This window comes from Sceloporus undulatus, chromosome 5 (assembly GCF_019175285.1).
Source record: "Sceloporus undulatus isolate JIND9_A2432 ecotype Alabama chromosome 5, SceUnd_v1.1, whole genome shotgun sequence".
Lineage (NCBI taxonomy): Eukaryota > Metazoa > Chordata > Lepidosauria > Squamata > Phrynosomatidae > Sceloporus > Sceloporus undulatus.
In genome coordinates this window covers 34,458,363-34,467,053 of record NC_056526.1, presented here as the reverse complement: position 1 = coordinate 34,467,053, position 8,691 = coordinate 34,458,363, and the positions used below count along the sequence as shown (strand labels likewise).

The following is an 8,691-nucleotide window of genomic DNA, read 5'->3' as shown; positions in this document are numbered from 1 at the left end:
ATGCATCAGGATTTGCATAGTATGGTATATACCTGTACAAATAGACATAGTTGTCTTAAGATACATAGCAACCTGAATAGGTGTGGATGCTATTACTGTATCTTCCCTAATGTTGTTCAGTAAAATCCAGGTTTGGTGGAGGCTACAGAAAGGACTAATCTGCAGACTGAATGTGGAGGGTGGAGCAAATTAGACTATACATCTGACATAATATATAGTTGGTTTTGTTGTAAATGCTTTATTATTCCATTATGTGCTTTATGAAGACTTTTATGGAGGAGTAGGAGTCACACTGTTTATGGGATTATTTTATCTTGTTATCTTTGCTATTTCCCCCCCTCCTTTTTTTTCTGCTGCTCTTGTAATTTGTATTTTATCTTTTAGCACAATGATCAATGGCCAGGTCATTGGTAAATATATCTATAAGTGTTAGTCCATGAAAAACCATTGTGGTAAATTACTGGTTTACTTCTGAGCGTACACAAAAGAACAGGCTAATTTCCTCTCTTCCTCGCATTATTATAGCAACTAAACAGGATGCTGATTTTTTTAAACAATGTAACTAACTTTTCAGCTCAGTAGATAATTACTTTCCCTTTTATTACAGAGTGTTGGGAGATGATGGAGGTTGCATCCTCCTTAACTGCAGACAGAAGTACATAGCGGATAAGAGTTTCATGCCAGGGAGTTCTCATATCACCTCAGGAGTAAGAAACACCCTTATAAATTCCCTTAAACATGTTCCTGTCTTCTAGTTTCTGATCTTTCTTTATAACAGATAGTAAATGCCATCCTACCTTGCAGGGTCATTCTACACAATATTAAAATCAGTATAAAAACTAGTATAGAAATTAGATTTCATGATCATTAGATATTGTTTATCGTGTGATTTCAGATACATAGCAGTATTAAATATATGATAGTTTTTTGAACTTAGGTCAAGTAAAGCGGGAACATGTTCAGAGAAGTGCAACCAAGATATGAAGGGATCTGGAAATGATGTCCTATGAGGAATCGCTTGGGGAACTGGAAATGTTTAGTTTGGAGAATATTGACAGATGATATGATAGCCATTTTTAATTATTTGAAGGGATGCCATGTTTAAGATTGGAGCAGCTTTTCAGCTGATCCAGAGACTAGAACATAAAACAATGGATTCAAATTGTAATAAAGGGGAAGATTTAGAACAGAGTGCCTTGGCAAGTGATGGATTCTCCTTCTTTGGAAGAATTTATACAGACATTGAATGATTGGTCTTGTTTTCTGCTGCTTCAGAGAACAGGACCCAGAACAATGGATGCAAGCTACAGGAAAAGATATTCCACCTAAACATTAGGAGGAACTTCCTGACAGTGAGAGCTGTTCGACAGTGGAACACACTCCTTTGTGGTGGAGTCTCATGCTTTGGAGGTCTTTAAACAGAGGCTGGATGACCATCTGTTGGGGGTGCTTATATTGTGAGTTTCTGCAAGGCAAGGGGATTGGCCTGGTTGGCCCTTGTGGTCTCTTCCAACTCTATGATTCTATGTCTTGTCTGCTTGATCCTGCCCCAGAGCTAATACTGTGCCACCTGGACAGGGCTGTGCATACAGACCCTCAGTTAACTCAGCAAAGTGGAGAGGAAAGCTGGGGACATTTTGCCTCTTCCAATAAGCTTAAGCAAAAGCACAATGCTGCAGCCTCTCCTTGCTTTTGTGTTATTATTAATTTTTGCCATCTTTACCAAACCATGATGTTGCATGGTCACATGTATCCCAACTTCATCTGTGAAATATTGAAAGAGACGCCATAAATTTCTCTCCAGTATTCAAGTGTAGATGAGATAGGAATGCCTACATTTATCAATAATATATACCTATTTATACCAGAAGGAAGGAACGCCTGCATCTGAAGCAACATGCTTTCAGAGCCATGACCCACCTTTAACCCCAGCCTTCAACCTGGGATCTGCTTTTAATGAGACTGCTTTGAGTTTCTTCCTTTCCTCTATGATGTTCACTTCTATTTTGCTAATTTCTTCCTCACATGGGTTAATCAGGCCTTTGCTTCATATCTGTTTGGGTGCCAGGTTACTACCTTTTTGAATGCTTTAAATGATTAATGCTTCTGGGGTTTTAGTGCATCCAAGTTTTTGAATGTTTTAAATAGTTTATGCTCTAGGATGTTTTATTGGTGTTGTCATTTTAATATTTTAATCGCTTTTACTTTGGAGGGGTTGGACCTATTTTAGGTTGCCTTGGAAGTATGCTGAAACACTGCTAAATATGAAAAAAGCCAAATAAATAACAAAGAGTGTGTTTGTTTTTGTGAGCCAGTGTGCAGTGGTTTGCTTGTTGGACTACAGGGTTAGAGTTCTTGCTCAGTCATGGGAACACATTGGGTGACCTTGGGCAAATCACACTCTCTCAGCCTCAAAGAAGGGTAATGGCAAACCTTCTGTGAATAAATCTTAACAAGAAAACCTTGTGATAGGTTTATCTTTGCATTGCCATAAATTGGAAACAACTTGATGGCACACAACAACATGTTTACAGCAACTGCTTGGGCTGGCCCTCCTATATGGCAGGATCAAGTGTCCTGTTTCACATTGCATATTTCTCTAGAGGTGTTATTAGAGCAAATTCTGGAAAAGTTACTTTTTGGACTAGAATTCCCAGCCAGTCAGCTAACGATTCTGGGAGTTCTAGTCCAAAAAGCAAATTTCTCACATGCTAATTCAAGGCCCTACAGACCGGCACTTTGTGCCAGCCTGTGGGTGGGGTGAGGGCTGAGCGTCCCCATCCTCCAAGCCTTAATGATGCCACCCGGGTGCCATTTTGTCGTGCATCCTTCTAGATAGTGCACGCCATGATGACGCACCTCCGGCACAGTGCCCAAACGGTGCAGCACCAAAGGGGGCATCATCATGGCGCGCCTGCATGACTATAATGCCCCTTCAAGGGAGCAGGAAGAAGCCACTTTCCGCGGCTTCTTTGTCCTCCCACCAGGGACCGGGTTGGTGCCGCTGTGTGCGGTTGCCATGGCACTGATCTGGGGTGAAAAGGGCAACTGCATGCCACCCATCTGTATAGCCCCCAAGTCCCAGCAACCTTAGACAGCATAGGCAGTAGTGAGAAATGCTAGGAGTTGTAGTTAAACAGCATTCCTAATTCCTCATCCTTCCAATCTGTGTTCTAATTATCTATATAGCAAACAACCAGTTAGTTCATTTATTGTTGTATTTTGTTTGTAGCTATATTATCTCTCTCTGCATCAAAATCTTGGGCTGTCTCTGCTCCTTGTTGTTGTGTGATTTTAAGTCATTTCTGACCTATGGTGACCATAAGGAGTTTTCCTGTGAGATTTGCCTTTGCCTTCCTCTGAGGCAGTGTGACTTCCCCAAGGTCACCCAATGAATTTCTGTGGCTGAGAAGGGATTCACGCCCCAATCTTGAATCATAGCCCAATGCTCAAATCATTATAGCATGCTGTATCTCTCTTTGCTGCCCTATAAATATTCAGTGGCAATCATTTTGGGCTTCTTTCTCCCCCTGCTCTCACTTCGTTATGTTAGCATTTTGGAAATTTGTCTATGTATGATTCAGTCTCCTTTGTTAATAACTGCAGTCTCAGGAGCCAACACATTTCTGGGCTGCATCAACAAATGTACCTATATTGTCCAGATTGATGGAAGCAGAAGTGTAATTCTATTCTGCTTTGACCTCACCTGTAATACTGCATCCAGTTCTGGGCATTGCAATTCAAGAAAAATATCAACAAGCTGAAACGTGTCTAGAGAAGAGTGACCAAGATGATCAAAGGCTGAGAAACCAAGCTTTATGGGGAATGACTTAGGGAGCTGGGCATGTTTATCTTGGAGAAGAGAAGGCTGAGAGGTGACATGATATCTATCTTTAAATAGCTGAATGGACGTCATGTAGAAGACAGCGTGAGCTTGTTTTCTTCTGCTCCAGAGACTAGAACATGAAGTAATGGATTCAGATTACAAGAAAAGAGATTTTACCTAAACATTAAGATACACAACTTTCAGGAGTGATTTAGTTTTATATTCCTGGCAAGTGATTGGATCCAATGGTCCTTTTGGTACCTTCCAGTTCTAAGATTCTGTTATTGTATGATTTAAACTCTTTATTTTAATTCCACAAGGATGAGATTTAGAATCAGGGCTAAACATCAACCAATATTAACTGTTTACAAATAGTCTATATTCAGAAAAATGAAATATTAATTCATTACAAATGCAAGGGCAAAAGCTCAGTGGTGGGTCACATTGTTTAGTGAATTAGAAGATCATACAGGTTCTATCTTTTGCATCATCAATTTGAAAGGACCAGATAGCAGGGTCAAAGCTAATCTCCCAGAATCACTGGTTCAGCGCGTTGGCTGGAGGATTCTGAAAACGGAAATCTTAAAAAAATAATTTTCCAGAGCTCTGCAAATCATGCACAAGACCTCTAGAGTCTCTGGTGCTGCCAAGCAAAGGGGGTACTCTTGGGCCAGGCAGACAGATTTCTGACCTGGTAGAAGTAGAGCTTGGTTATTTTGGACTACATATCCCAGGATCTCCAGCCAGCATGGACAATGGTCATCTAGCTGGAGAATTCTGGGAGTTGCAATCTAGAAAGTAACTCCAGTTAATTGATGCTTTCTCAGCTTCTCATTTAAATTTGCAATATGGAAATAATGATCAGTAATGTAAGGGAGGTGGAATATAGGAAGCGTAGTGCAGGAAGGGCAGCTGTCTGTGGAACATTTTAGAGGATAAGTTGTGATTTTATCTGCCATAGCTCCAGCATAATTGATGTATTTCACCAACAAAATTAAGTGATAATGAGTCTTTCAAATTTTCTGCATTAATGTTATGTTTCCTTCAATCATTGACAGTCTTTGAGCAACTAACAAAATAAAAAACCATATAGTATCAAACCACAACAGACAATATTGCAAAAACTGACAAGGTTATAAAAAGAATAAAACCAATTTGAAAACCATTTTTTAAAAACAACAACATTATATAGTCACAAACAAGCAGCATTTGGAATATAAGCCATAACATACAGATAGAACAATGGGAAATTATGTGGAAGAAGGGGTTAGTTTACTTAAATTATGATCTTAAATATTTTTTTTTCAAAATTATATAATCATCGTTTATTGTGCTAGCCAAAGGCCATGACAAAATGCTTTTCAAAATCCACAAAACATTTAAAACAAAAGACACAAAAATACAAAAGAGCAAAAGACATTTAATTAACACATAATTAAAATTATTACTGATATACAAAATGATATATTGCTGGTATTTGACACGAGAAAGGATTTCAAAGAAGTATAAATGTTCTGATAATACATGTTTGAAATATAAGCAAAAAGGAGGGACTTATTATCATATGCTGTGGACTTGTGGAAAAGCAATTTTTAAAGATATATTGGACTTTGATACATTTGGTGATGGAAGATATCTTGAAAATTAAACTACAATTTAAATCAGAACTTTTCTTACTTGGCCTGATAGAACAGTTGGAGAAGTAAAACAGAAAAAGTATACAGTATATGACAACAGCAAAATTATTATTTGTTTAGAGATGGAAAGACATGACAGTGCCTTCACAGGAAGATTGTTTTTTTTTAAATTACAGTATATGATTTAGCCGAAATGGATGAATTGACAAATTTAATTAGATGCAAGACAATAGACAGTTTTAAAGAAATATGGGCCTGTTACAGACTGCCAAAATAAAGCTGCTTCAGGACTCTTTGGAGGTATGCTGTTTAAATGATGCATGCATCCTAAGAATCCGGAAGCTGCACCAAAGCTGCACTCCAGTGCTTAGGAATGGAGTGTGGCTTTGGCACGACCTCCGGACTCTTAGCACCCATGCATCATTTAAATAGCATACCTCCAAAGAGACCTGAAGCAGCTTTATTTTGGCAGTCTGTAACAGGCCATGGAGACCAGGCATTGAATACATGAAAAAAGTTGGGGGAAGTTGGTAGTTCTAGGTTTTGAAGAACAGTAGATTTAAATATTATGTAGAATTGTTTACTGTTAATAGATACCATAATAAATAGGAGCAAGGTATTTCATTTTCACTTAAAGGAAGTGAAAATATTTGACAATTATAACCATTAGCTGGAAAGCTGGCAGTCATATATATTCCTTTCTCTGTGATCAGTAGCAGATTATAGTTGTATGAAATTAGTAGTGGTAGTTAATTATAGTCATGTTGTCTGGTGTCTATATTTTTACCTTACATGCTTTCTATTGTGAAATGTATGTGTTAATAAAAATAATTTTTAAAAAAGAAGCAAGCAGCATTGAATTCAATGGAGCTTACTTCTGCGTAACTATAAAAAGGTTGTGCAGCCATGCTAAACCTCATTTATTAACTGCATTTCTATCTCCCTCCAATGATCTCAAAACAACATCTGTAGCTATCTCCCAATGCATCCTCACAATAACCCAGTGAGATAGATCAGGCTGAAATAGACAGAGGAGCTTATTGCTCAGCATTTTAAACGGGCTCCAGCCTCCCTGGTCTTGAGCCAGGATGTGGGATGGAGGCGGGGATTATCACTCACTAAATCACCATTGAATTGCTGGCCGCCATCAGTCTTGGTCCAGGCTGTGTTCTGCCAGCACTTTTTAGAAGTTGGAAAACTTTCTGGCTTCTAAAAAGTGCTGGTGGAGTGCGACTGAGACCTGGCTGGGACCTAGGTTGATGGTGGCCGGTGGTTCGGTGGTGATTTAGTGAGCAATAATCCCTGCCTCCATCCCACATTCCGGCTCCAGCCCGTGAGGGTGCAGCTGGTTCTTAATGCTGAGTGATAAGCTCCAGTGTGGATCATGGTCCAGGATTTCATGGCTCAAGGGCAAGGTGTACAGGAACCCTCCCCCCCCCCCCCACTGTACCCCTACTGACCTAGATAGTACCAAATAAAAACAGGTATACTAAATTATGATACTAGATAAAGCAAAGCACAGAACTCTATATTGGTGAACAAAATGAGTTGTATATAGTTTGAACCAACATGAATCATATGAACCAGCAAACTTAAATGGTTGCTGGCTTATATGAGTCATGTTGGTTCAAACTATATACAACTCATTTTGTTCACCAATATAGAGTCCTGAGCTTTGCTTATCTAGTATCATAATTTAGTATACCTGTTTTTGTTTGGTACTATCAAGGGCAAAGTGGCCAGATGTCCTAACTCCAAAGGAGGACAAGGCACCACAAAATGTAGGACATTCAAGAAAAAATGTGGGACAAAACAAAAGCTAAAAACACTCATATAAATATCAATTCATGCTTCTTAGTCCTGCTCCAAAAGGAGGATATTTTGGAATTCCTCCTGGATGGAAGGCTGATATGTAGGACATATTTGGGAAAAGGAGAACATCTGCTCACCATGCTCATGGAGGAATTTGGCCTGCGTGGGTGCTGCTTTGCCCTCCTATGGGAGTTTCTTGGACCCACACCAGTGCTCCCTGGGCCCACACGGGTGCTGCTTATAGCTGCGGGGGTGCAGAGTTGTAGTTTGTTGTGCCACCAGAGCTCTCTGACATAGAAGGCTAAATATCTCACAAAACTACAAATTCCAGAATTCCTTAGCACTGAGCCATGGCAGTTGAAGTGCTATGAAACTCCTTTAATTCAGCAGTGCAGATGCAGCCTTAGTCTGAACATGTACATGAAGGCCACATGGGCACTGTCTCTCTACTCCCATGGCAAGATGTACTATATACAGTGAGTCCTGGGGTTTGGTTTGTTGAACTCTGGTGGATACCAAAATCTGTGGATGCTCTCAAGTCCCATTAAAGACAATGGCATAGTGAATGATGTCCCTTATACAAAGTAGTAAAATGAAGGGTTGCTTTTTGGAATTTATATATTTTTAAAAATATATTCAAGTGGTGGATAGTTGAATCTGTGGATAAATAGTCAGTGGATATGGAGGGCCAACTGAACCTGTGTAAATCACAGTCATGTTTATAAGTTTGCCTGTAGACTAACTTCTAAAGTTTACATCAAGACAAAGATGGAGGACAAAATTCAACATTGAATCTAGTTTCAGAGAAACGTTGTGTGTGAGCAAAGCCACAGGCAAAAAAAATTCAAACCCCAATCCCAGTACATTTTAGCTTAAATGCTGTAATTATTGGTACCAGAAACTATGCCCTTGAAAGGACATTTCAGCCTTTGTTAGAACAGGAATATATCTACATCTCAAAAAAGTGGGAAAGCACCAAATGATGGTATCATGGGGACAGGGGTGTGGCTGTCTGGGGAATCCCTGTGGGCCAGACCTGGCCCCAGGGCTTGCAGTTTCCCACCTCTGAATTAGCATGTGCACATTTTAGATAAACCAGTCTCCAATTCTGTCTTCTTTCTGAACTGGTTTCCTTCTTTCTTTTTTGGTGATATGTAAATATACAGTACTGCATGTGAAAGGATGCCTATGAACACACACTATAAAGGAAGTTTATACTAATAATATCACAATGCCCTTCTGCAATTCAGAATTTACCATGACACCAACGATAATACAGGTTGAGTCTCCTTTATCTGGAATTCCAAAATCTGAAATATTCCAAAAACAAAAATGTTTTTCATGGGTGGCTGAGATAGGGGCATCTTTGCTTTCTGGCATTCAGTTTACGCAAATGTTCATTCATGCATAAAATTA

General features: G+C 39.4%; 1 protein-coding gene across 1 annotated transcript in view; it reads left to right on the top strand.

Moving 5' to 3' along the window:
• The first annotated feature begins 662 nt into the window (after positions 1-662).
• The window catches only part of CARD10 (caspase recruitment domain family member 10), a 78,981-nt gene continuing 70,952 nt past the window's right edge, over positions 663-8,691 (top strand). Inside the window, exon 1 of the mRNA XM_042470937.1 lies at positions 663-707. The gene's annotated coding sequence lies outside the window, so the exon portion shown is untranslated. The remainder of the gene's footprint in view (positions 708-8,691) is intronic.